The sequence below is a fragment of the Nicotiana sylvestris genome, chromosome 7 (assembly GCF_000393655.2).
Source record: "Nicotiana sylvestris chromosome 7, ASM39365v2, whole genome shotgun sequence".
Lineage (NCBI taxonomy): Eukaryota > Viridiplantae > Streptophyta > Magnoliopsida > Solanales > Solanaceae > Nicotiana > Nicotiana sylvestris.
This window is the reverse complement of record NC_091063.1, coordinates 30,465,171-30,479,590: the sequence shown is the minus strand read 5'-3', so window position 1 is coordinate 30,479,590 and position 14,420 is coordinate 30,465,171.

The following is a 14,420-nucleotide window of genomic DNA, read 5'->3' as shown; positions in this document are numbered from 1 at the left end:
TTTAAAAGGGTCTATCCTGGATATGAGGTAGTAGTATAGGCACAGAAGTAATGCCTCAACTTCTGGGCCCTGAGTATCTTCTTGACTAAGACAAAACAATTCATATGTGTGTTGCAGGTCCCAGTATGTATCTCCCCAAGTAGCATAGAAGCTTCTTCAGCGTCGTCACATTATAGCAATCCCAAAACAGGAGTTCTCCTGAAGAAGTTTCCTCCGTTATGGAAGAAGTGATTGGACAATCTCCGGAGTGTGCATTTCTAAGTAAGGTTTGCATGATTCGAATATTCTCCTTTCGCCAAATAATCCTTGATGTCATGGAACCAAGGTTTTCAATCTGTGTCTTCTTCAACATGGGCACAATATGCTAGCTGATTATGAATTCTCACCGGGATAGGATCAATGTAATTCTTATTTGGATGTTGTATCATGGATGATAAAGTGGCCAATGCAGCGGCAAACACATTCTGAATTCTAGGCACATGTCAAAACACTATCTTGGTGAACCACTTTCTCAATTCCTATACATGGTGCAGATATGGCAATATCTTGGAATTCTTGGAGACCCATTCTCCTTGTACCTGGTGCACAAGTAGATCTGAATCACCGATTACCAGCAACTTATGAATATTCATGTCGATTTACATGTTGAGCCATAGTATGTAGGCTTCATAATCCACCATGTTGTTGGTGAAGGGAAATCTGAGTTTAACAAATACTGGATAATGTTGACCTATTTCTGATACCAAAACTACTCCAATGCTCGCTCCTTTGAAATTTGCAGCTCTGTCAAAGAACATCCTCCAATCGTCGTATGTTTCGGTAATGTCCTATCCTACGAATGATACCTCTTCACCAGGAAAATACGTTTTCAAAGGTTCGTATTCTCCTCCCACCGGATTTTCAGCAAGATGATCTGATAATGCTTGCCCTTTGACCGCCTTTTGAGTTACGTAGACGATATCAAACTCACACAACAGTATCTGCCATTTGGCTAACTTTCAAGTCGGCATGGATTTCTGAAATATGTACTTCAAAGGGTCCATCCTGGATATGAAGTAGTAGTATAGGCACAGAAGTAATGCCTCAACTTCTGGGCACTGAGTATCTTCTTGGCTAAGACAAAACAATTCATATGTGTGCTGCAGGTCCCAGCATGTATCTCCCCAAGTAGATTAGAAGCTTCTTTTGCGTCGTCACATTTTAGCAATCCCAAATCAGGAGTTCTCCTGTACAAGTTTCCTCCGCTGTGGAAGAAGTGATTGGACAATCTCTGGAGTGTGCATTTCTAAGTGTGGTTTGCATGATTCGGATATTCTCCTTTCACCAAATACTCATTGATGTCATGGAACCAAGGTTTTCAATCTGTTTCTTCTTCAACATGGGCATAATATGCTAGCTGATTATGAATTCTCACCGGGATAGGATCAATGTAATTCTTATCTGGATGTTGTATAATGGATGATAAAGTGGCTAATGCATCGGCGAACTCATTCTGAATTCTGGGCACATGTCGGAACTCTATCTTCGTGAACTGCTTTCTCAATTCCTATACATGGTGCAGATATGGCAATATCTTGGAATTCTTGGTGACCCATTCTCCTTGTACTTGGTGCACAAGCAGATCTGAATCACCGATTACCAGTAACTTATGAATATTCATGTCGATTGCCATATTGAGCCATAGTATGCAGGCTTCATATTCCGCCATATTGTTGGTGAAGGAAAATCTGAGTTTAGCAGGTACTGGATAATGTTGACCTGTTTCTGATACCAAAACTGCTCCAATGCCCGCTCCTTTGAAATTTGCAGCTCTGTCAAAGAACATCATCCAATCGTTGTATGCTTCGGTAGTGTCCTCTCCTACGAATGATACCTCTTCATCAGGAAAATACCTTTTCAAAGATTCGTATTCTCCTCCCACCAGATTTTCAGCAAGATGATCTACTAATGCTTGCCACTTGACCACCTTTTGAGTTACGTAGACGATATCAAACTCACACAACAGTGTCTGCCATTTGGCTAACTTTCCAGTCGGCATGAATTTCTGAAATATGTACTTCAAAGGGTCCATCCTGGATATGAAGTAGTAGTATAGGCACAGAAGTAATGCCTCAATTTCTTGGCCTTCAGTATCTTCTTGGCTAAGACAAAACAATTTATATGTGGACCGTAGGTCCCAGTATATATCTCCCCAAGTATCTTAGAAGCTTCTTTTGCGTCGTCACATTTTAGCAATCCCAAATCAGGAGTTCTCTTGTACAAGTTTCCTCCGCTGTGGAAGAAGGGATTGGACAATCTCCGGAGTGTGCATTTCTAAGTGTGGTTTTCATGATTCGGATATTCTCCTTTCGCCAAATACTCCTTGATGTCATGGAACCAAGGTTTTCAATCTGTTTCTTCTTCAACATGGACGCAATATGCTAGCTGATTATGAATTCTCACCGGGATCGGATCAATGTAATTCTTATTTGGATGTTGTATCATGGATGATAAAGTGGCCAATGCAGCGGCGAACTCATTCTGAATTCTGGGCACATGTCGGAACTCTATCTTGGTGAACCACTTTCTCAATTCCTATACATGGTGCAGATATGGCAATATCTTGGAATTCTTGGTTGCCCATTCTTGGTGGTAATATCCAATTTAGCAGATATTGGATAATGTTGACCTGTTTCTGATACCAAAATTGCTCAAGTGCCCGCTTCTTTGAAATTAGCAGCTCTGTCAAAGAACATCCTCCAATCGTCGTATGCTTCGGTAATGTCCTCTCCAACGAATGATACCTCTTCATCAGGAAAATACATTTTCAAAGGTTCGTATTCTCCTCCCACCGGATTTTTAGCAAGATGATCTGCTAATGCTTGCCCCTTGACCGCCATTTGAGTTACGTAGATGATATCAAACTCACTCAACAATATCTGCCATTTGGCTAACTTTCTAGTCGGCATGTGTTTCTGAAATATGTACTTCAAAGGGTACATCCTGGATATGAAGTAGTAGTATAGGCACAGAAGTAATGTCTGAACTTCTGGGCCCTGAGTATCTTCTTGGCTAAGACAAAACAATTCATATGTGGGCCGCAGGTCCCAGTATGTATCTCCCCAAGTATCTTAGAAGCTTGTTTTGCGTCGTCACATTTTAGCAATCCCAAATCAGGAGTTTTCTTGTACAAGTTTCCTCCGCTGTGGAAGAAGTGATTGGACAATCTCCGGAGTGTGCATTTCTAAGTGTGGTTTGCATGATTCGAATATTCTCCTTTCGCCAAATACTCCTTGATGTCATGGAACCAAGGTTTTCAATCTGCTTCTTCTTCAACATGGGCACAATATGCTAGCTGATTATGAATTCTCACTGGGATAGGATCAATGTAATTCTTATTTTAATGTTGTATCATGAATGATAAAGTGGCCAATGCAGCGGCGAACTCATTCTGAATTCTGGGCACATGTCGAAACTCTATCTTGGTGAACCACTTTCTCAATTCCTATACATGGTGCAGATATAGCAATATCTTGGAATTCTTGGTGGCCCATTTTCCTTGTACCTGGTGCACAAGCAGATCTGAATCACTGATTACCAGCAGCTTATGAATATTCATGTCGATTGCCATGTTGAGCCATAGTATGCAGGCTTCATATTCCACCATGTTGTTGGTGAAGGGAAATCTGAGTTTAGCAGATACTGGATAATGTTGACCTGTTTCTGATACCAAAACTGCTCCAATGCCCGCTCCTTTGAAATTTGCAGCTCTGTCAAAGAACATCCTCCAATCGTCATATGCTTCGGTAATATCCTCTCCTATGAATGATACATCTTCATTAGGAAAATACGTTTTCAAAGGTCCGTATTCTCCTCCCACCGAATTTTTAGTAAGATGATCTGCTAATGCTTGCCCTTTGACCGCCTTTAGAGTTACGTAGACGATATCAAACTCACTCAACAGTATCTTCCATTTGGCAACTTTCTTGTCGGCGTGGGTTTTTGAAATATGTACTTCAAAGGGTCCATCTTGGATATGAGGTAGTAGTATAGGCACAGAAGTAATGCCTCAAATTCTATGTCGTCCAGGTCAAAGCATAGGAAGTGGGTTCTAGCAGAGAGAACCGTGCCTCGTAAGGTGTGAATTTCTTATTTAGATAGTATATGGCTTGTTCCTTCCTTCTTGTCTCGTCATGTTGTCCTAGAACACATCCGAAGGCTCTATCCAATACAGATAGAGTAGCGAAGGTCGTCTTGGTTTCGGCGGGACCAGAACTGGTGGTGTGGACAGGTACTCCTTGTTTTTGTCAAAGGCTTTCTGACAATCCTCGGTCCAGCTTATCTCGGCATCTTTCCTCAGCATCTTGAAGATAGGTTCACATATGATTGTGGACTGTGCTATGAAGCAACTGATATAGTTGAGACGTCCTAGGAAGCTCATCACGTCCTTTTTACTCCTAGGAGGCGGTAATTCCTGAATGGCCTTGACTTTAGATGGATCCAACTCGATCCCTCAAAGACTGACAATAAATCCCAATAACTTTCCTGTGGGAACCCAGAATGCACACTTTGCGGGGTTCAACTTCATATTGTACCTCATTAACCTGTCAAAGAACTTTCTCAAGTCTGCAATGTGATATGCGGCCCTCTTGGATTGATAATGACATCATCCACATACACCTATATTTCTTTGTGTATCATATCATGGAAGATAGTTGTCATAGCTATCATGTAAGTAGCCTCGACATTCTTCAGGCCGAGTGGCATCATCTTGTAATAGTATACCCCCCATGGTGTAACAAAAGGTATTTTCTCCGCATCTTCTTCGTCCATCTAGATCTGATGATAACACGCGAAGAAATCTACAAAAGATTGGAGTTCATGCTTGGCGCAATTGTCGATCAGGATGTATATGTTTGGCAGTGGGAAGTAATCCTTATGACTAGCTCTGTTTAAATCCCGATAGTCAACACATACTCTAACTTTCCCATTTTTCTTCGGAACTGGCACAATGTTGGCTAACCAACTTAGGTACTCAACCACCCTGATAACTTTGGCTTTGATCTGCTTAATAACTTCCTCCTTGATTTTCAGACTCATATCTGGTTTGAATTTTCTGAGTTTCTGCTTCACCGGCGGACATATGGGATTAGTAGGCAACTTGTGAGCTACTATGGATGTGTTCAAACCAATCATGTCATTATATGACCATGCAAAAATGTCCTCATATTCCTTTAGAAAATGGATGTACTCCTCTTTCTCTGTCGACGGTAAGTAAATACTGATGCAAGTCTCCTTGATGGTCTCGGTGTCCCCCAAATTTACTGCTTTGGTTTCGTCTAGGTTGGACATAGGCTTGTTCTCAAAGTTTTCAACTTCCCTGACAACTTCCTCAAGTATCTCTTCTTCTTCATCTGAATCACTATTCTCATGTTGTGTTGCCTCGTTACATATCGCAGTCACCGGTTCATCAGGAAAAGTAAAAATAATGTTCTGGAAAGAAAAAAGATGAAAGATAATAAGAAATAATAAAGAGCAAACATTTGATTAATACTTAAAACATCCAAACGAGTATGGCTCGATGAATAGAGCATTTATTTTGAAGCAAGTGAATCTTAAAAGCAAATTACTGAAAACCATGTACGGACCTTGCCAGTTGGGAAAACATTTCCCTTTGGCTTCATCTTGATGTGGGAAGATCTTCTTCAGTACCAGCTGTCCTGTTGCAAATTATCTTGGTTTGACCCTTTTGTTGAAAGATTTGGACATTCTATTATAATAAAGCTGATTGTGATATACTGCATTCATTCTTTTCCCATAGATAAGGGCCAATTGTTCATAGCGGCCCCTTATCCATTCTGCATCGTTGAGTTCAGCTTCCTGTATAATCCTTAAAGAAGGAATCTCCACCTCAGCTGGGATGACCATTTCGGTACCATAAACTAGCATAAAGGAGTTGCCCTAGTTGATGAGCGAACTGCAGTGCGGTATCCCAACAAAGCAAAAGTTAGCTTCCCGTGCCATTGTTTGTGGTTTTCTACCATCTTCCTTAGTATCTTCTTGATGTTTTTGTTGGCAGCTTCTACGACTCCATTCATCTGAGGTCTATAGGTTGTGGAATTCTTGTATTTTATTTTGAAAGTTTCACACATGGCTTTCATTAGATCACTGTTGAGATTGGCAACGTTATCAGTAACAATGGACTCGAGAACTCTGAATCGGCAAACAATACGATCTTTGAAAAATTCTGCGACGACCTTCTTGGTTTCAGCTTTGTAAGATGCAACCTCTACCTATTTTGTGAAATAATTAATGGCTACCAGAATAAACATGTGACCGTTTGAAGTAATGGGCTCAATTAGACCAATGACATCCATTCCCCGGGTGGCAAATGGCCAAGTTGAGCTTGTTGCATTGAAATTATTATGCGGCACTTTTACCATATTGGCGTGCAATTGGTATTGGTAGCATTTGTGAACATACTGGATGCAGTCTGTCTCCATGGTCATCCAAAAGTAACCGACCCTGAGTATCTTCTTGGCGAAGACAAAACTATTCATATATGGGTCATAGGTCCCAACATGTATCTTCCCAAGTACCTTAGAAGCTTCTTTTGGGTCGACACATCTTAGCAATCCCAAATTAGGAGTTCTCCTATTCAAGTTTCCTCCACTATTGAAGAAGTGATTGGACAATCTCCGGAGTGTGCATTTCTGAGTGTGGTTTGCATGCTCCGGATATTCTCCTTTCGCCAAATACTCCTTGATGTCAAGGAACCATGGTTTTTCATCTGTTTCTTCTTGAACATGGGCACAATATGCTGGCTGATTATGAATTCTTACCGGGATAGGATCAATGTAACTCTTATCTAGATGTTGTATCATGGATGATAAAGTGGCCAATGCATCGGCGAACTCATTCTGAATTTTGGGCATATGTCGGAACTCTATCTTCGTGAACCCCTTTCTCAATTACTGCACATGGTGAAGAAATGGAAATATCTTGGAATTCTTGGTGGCCCATCCTCCTTGTACCAGGTGCACAAGCAGATCTGAATCATCGATTACCAACAGCTTCTGAATATTCATGTCGATTGCCATAGTGAGCCCTAGTATGCACGCTTTATATTTTGCCATGTTGTTGGTGCAGGGAAATATGAGTTTAGCAGATACTGGATAATGTTGACATGTTTCTGATACTAAAACTGTTCCAATTCCCGCTCCTTTGAAATCTATAGCTCTGTCAAAGAACATCCTCCAATCGTCGTATGCTTCGGTAATGTCCTCTCCTACGAATGATACCTCTTCATCAGGAAAATACGTTTTCAAAGGTTCGTTTTCTCTTCCCACCAAATTTTCAGCAAGATGATCTTCCAATGCTCGCCCCTTGACCGCTTTTTGAGTTATGTAGATGATATCTAACTCACGCAATAGTATCTTCCATTTGGCTAACTTTCTAGTCGGGCATAGGTTTCAGAAATATGTACTTCAAAGGGTCCATCCTGGATATGAGGTATGTAGTATAGGCACAGAAGTAATGCCTCAACTTCTGGGTCGTCCAGGTCAAAGCACAGCAAGTGCGTTCTAGCAGAGAGTACCATGCCTCGTAAGGTGTGAATTTCTTACTTAGATAGTATATGGCTTGCTCCTTCCTTCCTGTCTCATCATGTTATCCTAGAACACATCCGAAGGCTCCATCAAATAAAGATAGATAGAGTAGCAAAGGTCGTCCTGGTTCCGACGGGACTAGAACTGGTGGTGTGGACATGTACTCCTTGATTTTGTCAAAGGCTTTTTGACAATCCTCAATCCAGATTGTCTCGACATCTTTCCTAAGCATCTTGAAGATAGGTTCACATATGACTGTGGACTTTGCTATGAAGCGACTGATATAGTTGAGACGTTCTAGGAAGCTCATCAGGTCCTTTTTGCTCCTAGGAGGTGGTAATTCCGGAATGGCCTTGACTTTAGACGGATCCAGCTCGATCCCTCGACGACTGAAAATAAATCCCAATAACTTTCTTGTAGGAACCCCGAATGCACACTTTGCAAGGTTCAGCTTCAGATTGTACCTCCTTAACCTGTCAAAGAACTTTCTCAAGTCTGCTATGTGATCTGCAGCCCTCTTGGATTTGTTAATGACGTCGTCCACATACACCTCTATTTATTTGTATATCATATCATGGAAGATAGTTGTCATGGCTCTTTTGTAAGTAGCCCCGGCATTCTTCAGGCTGAATGGCATCATCTTGTAACAGTATACCCCCCATGGTGTAATAAAAGATGTTTTTTCCGCGTCTTCTTCATCCATCCAAATCTGATGATAACCTGCGAAGCAATCTACAAAAGATTGGAGTTCATGCTTGGTGCAATTATCGATCAGGATGTGTACGTTTGGCAGTGGGAAGTCGTCCTTGGGACTAGCTCTGTTTAAATCCCGATAGTCAACACATACTCTGACTTTCCCATCTTTCTTCGGAACTAGCACAATGTTGGCTAACCAAGTTGGGTACTCAACCACCCTGAGAACTTTGGCTTTGATATGCTTAGTAACTTCCTCTTTGATTTTTAGGCTCATATCTGGTTTGAATTTTCTGAGTCTCTGCTTCACCGGCGGACACATAGGATTAGTAGGCAACTTGTGAGCTACTATAGACGTGTTCAAACCAGTCATGTCATCATATAACCATACAAAAATGTCCTCATATTCCTTTAGAAAATGGATGTACTCCTCTTTCTCTATCGGGGGTTAGTGAATGCTGATGCGAGTCTCTTTGATGGTCTCGGCGTCCCCCAAATTTATTGCTTCGGTTTCGTCCAGGTTGGACTTGGGATTGTTCTCAAAGTTTTCAACTTCCTTGACAACTTCCTCAGGTATCTCATCTTCTTTATCCAAATCACTATTCTAATGTTGCGTTGCCTCATTACATGTCACAGTCACCGGTTCATCAGGAAAAGTAACAATAACATTGTGGAAAGAAAAAAGATGAAAGATAATAAGAAATAATAAAGAGCAATACATTTGATTAATACTTATAACATCCAAATGAGTATGGCTCGATGAATCGAACATTTATTTTGAAACAAGTGAATCTTAAAAGCAAATTACTGAAAATCTTAAATGCCTAGAATGGCTATAGAAACAAAATCTGCCAAACTACCCAGGGACTCGGCGGGCCCGAGATAGTGTGGCAGTCCAGTTCCTTAGAACAGCTCCCTTCTCCATAGTCTAAATAGTGAGGCCTTCTTTCTCCTCCTCTTCAATTATTGCACTGCAGTCCATGTCTTCATCCTCCAAGAACAGGTTCCTCAGCCCCGCTAACGCTTCTTCTTATGCAGTTCCCCATATTGTGTCAGCTTGGTGAAAAGTTTGATCTATATGCGGCACCGGTTGCTCGAGAGGGTAATAAGGTCCACGCCATGGAGGCAACCAATCATCATACTTTTGCCATGTATACTGATATCCGAGCCCGAAGGTAGTACCTTGACGCTTCAGCTGTATCGTCTTGGTAATACCCTGGAAATTCTTCCCAAGCCCCTTGTCGGGTTCATACACAGACCATGTCAGTATGCTTTCTATTTTGTTGCTCCATCATTTATCTTTTTCGACGGCATTGACACGTTCGATATGATGGTAGGTTTCCCCTCCTAACCTTCTTCTATTTCCAATAATCGGGATGGTTTGACTGGTGCAAATAGGGTTACTCCCATCTCCGTGAATGATCACCTCCTGATAGTTCCATTCAAATTTCACGGCATGATGTAGTATGGAAGCCACGGCCCCGGCGGCATGTATCCATGGTCGGCCTAATAGGAGATTGTATGAGGCTAATATGTCGAGCACCTGAAATTCAATGTCGAACCAAGTTGGCCCCATTTGTAGACAAAGATTAATTTCTCCAATCGTGGCCCTTTGGGACACATCGAAAGCTTTCGCATTCATGCTCCCTGCTCGTATTTCATGCAAAACTTTGCCCAGTCTTTTCAGAGTATCCAACGAACAAATATTAAGGCTTGAACCTCCATCAACCAAGACCCTGGCAATGAACTTGTCTTCAAATTTCACTGTGATATGCAATGCCCTGCTGTGATTCAACCCTTCAGGCGGTAACTCATCTTCGTAAAAGATTATCTTGTGACTTTCCAACACCTGCCCTACCATATTGTTCATCTCTCCGTAGGTGATATTGCTGGGCACGTAGGCTTTACTCAACACCTTCATCAAAGTATTCTTATGTGCCTCTGAATTTTGCAACAGTGACAGTATGGATATCTGAGCTGGGGTTTTGTTCAAATGATCAATGACGGAATATTCCTTTGCTTTCACTTTCCTCCAAAGGTCATCTGGTCCTGTTTCAATGACAGGCTGCTTGGCGGTAGCATCCTTACTTGGTCCTCCCAAGTGTTCAGGTGTATAGATTCTCCCAGTCCTAGTCATTCCTTGTGCAACATCGGATTCCTCCATCTTTGCCTTCCCTTTTCGCCTAGCCTCAGTAACCTAATCCCAGAGTATTGCTTTTGAGTCGAAAGGAGGTGTGGTTGATACTGTCACCATGAAAGGTGTGTCCACTTCCACTTCAAATGGAACAGGGGTGGCCATAGGCAGAGCTACCTCAAATGGAACTGATGCAGTTATCTTAACTTCGATCGGTCATTGAGTCTATAATACAATGGGAGTGAGTGTGACTGCAAGTTTAAAGTCATTGTCTTCTCGAATAAGCCTGATTGACCCCTCAGGATCCCATTCCTTATCCATTTCTATCACGTGTATCCCGTCACCCCTATTATCAGGGAGGGGGTTGTTACAGACATTGGGTGCAACTTCCTTTGCCTGTATAACCTTGTTGTCAATCAGTGTCTGGATCTTGTCTTTCAATGTTCGGTACTTGTCAATAGTGTGCCATTTTCTACCATAATGGTATGCACAGGTTTTGTTTGGGTTGACCCATTGAGACGGATTCTCTAATGCCATAGCAGGAATGGGGGTGACATAACCAGCGGCTTTAAACCTTTCATACAATCGGTCGATGGGTTCAGCAATAGTAGTGTACTGTCTGGGTGGCTTACAGTCAAATTTTGGTCGTGGTCTTGCAAAATTTTGGCGAGTTGGAGGTGATTGGGAATGGGATGGTTGGGGATTATAGGCATGACAGGCAGTGGCTGGTTGGGAATATCTAGGAGATGAGGGTTGATATGTGGGTGGTGGTGCTTGGTATGTGGGTGGAGGTTTCTGATATGTGGGTGGAGGTGTTTGGTATGTAAGTAGAGATTTCGGGCCTTGAGCTACCATTACTGCCCCAACGTCTCTTTTCTTTGATATGCCGCCTGATTGCAATGCTTTATTTGTGGCCTGTAATGCCTCAAAATTCATTACCATCCCGCTTTTGGTGCCTTTCTCAATTCTTTCCCCAAGCTTGATGATATTAGAGAATTTATGGTTTTTAATAACCATCAATCTTTCATAATACTGTGGATCCTGTGCTCTGACGAAGAACTTGTTTATCTATTCCTCATCCAAAGATGGCCTGACCTTGGCCACTTCCGACCTCCAACGAGTAGCATACTCGCGGAAGGTTTTGGTGGGTTTCTTCTTAAGATTCTAGATGTAGAAAATATCTGGTGCATTCTCTGTATTAAACCTGAACTGGTCCATGAAATCTGATGCCATACTCACCCAATTGGACCATTTCTTAGGATCTTGGCTGATGTACCAGGATAAAGCATCTCTAGTAAGACCTATTATAAAGAGTTTCATCCGGATCTTTTCATCTTTCCTGACCCCGACAAGCTTGTCACAATAGGTCCTCAGATGAACCCTAGGATTACCTGTACCGTCAAACATCTCGAACTTGGGAGGTTTGTATCCTCTGGCAGTTCTACATCTGGCTGTATGCATAGGTCTTCATAGTTCAAACCTTTTATTCCCTTGCCGCCTTTGACACCCTGAAATCGACTCGTTAACTTCTTGAGTTCTTCAGCCATGTTTTAATGAGCAGGCCTTTCTCGGAGGATTCTGGGGTATAGGAGATTGGTTGGATAGAGTGAGGCACGGTTTCCACGTATATGGGATTATTTTAGTGAGTGCTCGGTGCCTGGGTGTAATGGTGATCGTTAGTAGAGTTTTGAGGGTCAGGAATGGGTTGTGGGATATTTTGGGGAGTATGATAAGTGGCGGTTGGTGGGTAATGAATTGGTTGATGGTGGTGTTGTGGCAGAGTTGGTATTGGTAGAGGATTGAGATTTTGGCGTGGGGTTGCGTATTGATGCGGTGCATGAGGGTTTTGCGGATGTTAGTTTGGTGTGTTTTGGGGAGGTGCTGGGTTCTTTGTGTTTTGTTGGTTGATGTCGGGGACATTCAGGGCGAGTGACAAGTTTGCCAAGTTGCGGACCTGCTCAAGTTCTTCCTGTAGTTCCAATATTTTTTGTTCCAATCTCAAGACTAGATCATTTGGTGTCGTAGTACTCCAACCATCTGATGCTTCTGCGTTCTCAGCATTCTCCTTTTGAATACCACTTAAATCATCAATTTTTGCTTTTCTTTTGCCTTTTGTATTGCTTGGAGGAGGAGGTGGTGGATGGCCTCTAGATCTGGTGTGATATGCTAATGATGCCAGTATGAGCGAACCAACCTTAGGGGATGAGAATAAGAAATAAAGAAAAATAAAAAGGTAAATAAGTCGGTAAGGATTCTAAAATGTTTGCAGTATTTAAACGCATATTGCGGGAATGTAAATTCGTATCCTAATTTGGGAGCCTCGTTGTGCCCGAGGTAGTCCTAGCAACAAATAAATGTTGAGAAATTTAGTGGCAATAATTGTCTCATTTCATTAATGTAAAAGTAAATGAACCAAAATGAAACTAAATAAGATAATGTCACTAATGGATCTTGGCCTTATTACATTTGAAAGGAAAGCAAATAAATCTAATCTACTTGGTCCTAGAAGGACCCTCTCCAGACTGGTTGCTTTGTCGATCAACTCTCCTAACTCGCGCAGATTTAGCATCAGGAATGCCCTTGCAAAATGCCCTCCTTCGTTTCCTCCAGCGTTCTGGCAGTCAGTGACCCTTTTTCTTATCTTCCCTTCCAACTCCATTAAATTGTACTCCAGGTATTCCAGCCTCTCGCTAGATTTAACGGCTCTTTCTTTCCATTCGTTAATCATCTCCATGTCAGACTTATGCAGTGCCATATGCTCGGATTTAGACTCTCGAACTCTTTTCCGCAGCTTGTTGTACTTCACCTCTGCTTCAGCAACCTCGTCTATAACCCTATTTCCTGGCCCAACCCTTGGCTCAACATCCCCAGTTATGTTGTCCTCCAACCACGAAGGGTAAAGGTATGAGTGGCCCGCGTGATATCAGTCTGGCTCAATAGTATCCTTCTCCACAATGATCTTTAAGGTCCATATGTGTTGCCCTTCATTCTTATACGAGATGGCGACACCTTGGAAATTGGCTCTAAAGTGACATATTTTGGTGACCTGCGGTATGATTTGTCTCTTGCCTGCTTGTCTCATAACCCTGAGAGGAGCGTAAGGGTATATGCTGCTCAACCAAATCAATATCAAGTACGGAAAATCCCTGGATATGATAATGAATTCATCGGTAGGGAACCACTCAAACATCCACAAGACTTGATTCTCTGTCAAATTTTTGAAAAGTTGTACCCATCCCACAGCGTCCTCTGGCTGAGCAAACATGTCTGGAATGTAGTTCATTCTTTTGGGATGATAGAAGGTTATGTGATCATTCCACGACCTTCGCGGAAATTCTTGACGGTATTGTCCCTTTTGGAGATGTTCCAACAACCAGACCTGTAGCAGCAAGTTGCAACCCTCGAAAAACCTAAACCCCTTTTGACATCGAACCAAAGCCCGGTACATGTCTGCAATGATCATAGGGATGATAGTGTATGTCTCCCCCTTTATCCCGTCCATCAGAGTTTCGGTTACCATGATCAGCCTAGTATAGATCCTATCCCCTTGGATTGGGAATACCAGCATGCCCAAGAAACACATAATAAACACGAAGACCCTACGATGAATCCAACCTAAAGAAGTGATTGAGAACTCATCATCAAAAATATGGTAGGAGCTGATGTGACCGTATCTTTCATAAAAGAACTCAAAAGGTATGTAGGAGTCCTTTAGGCATTTCAAGTTGTCATTTTTCTTCAGCCCCATCATCTTCATAAATCCCCTAGCAATGCAATTTTCAGGTCCCAACAGATTAGGAATATCCCAAGGTAACCCAGCAAATCCTCCTATCTCTTCTAGAAGGGGTGTCATTTCTATGTTCTCAAAACGGAACATAGCTCTTTCCTTATCCCAAAACATAGTTGCAGCCTCGATCAACATTTTGTTGAGCTGAAGATCCATCAGAGAAAGCAAGTTTCCTAAGACTCGTTTCACATGATTTTGGTCACATGAAGGAAGATCCCTC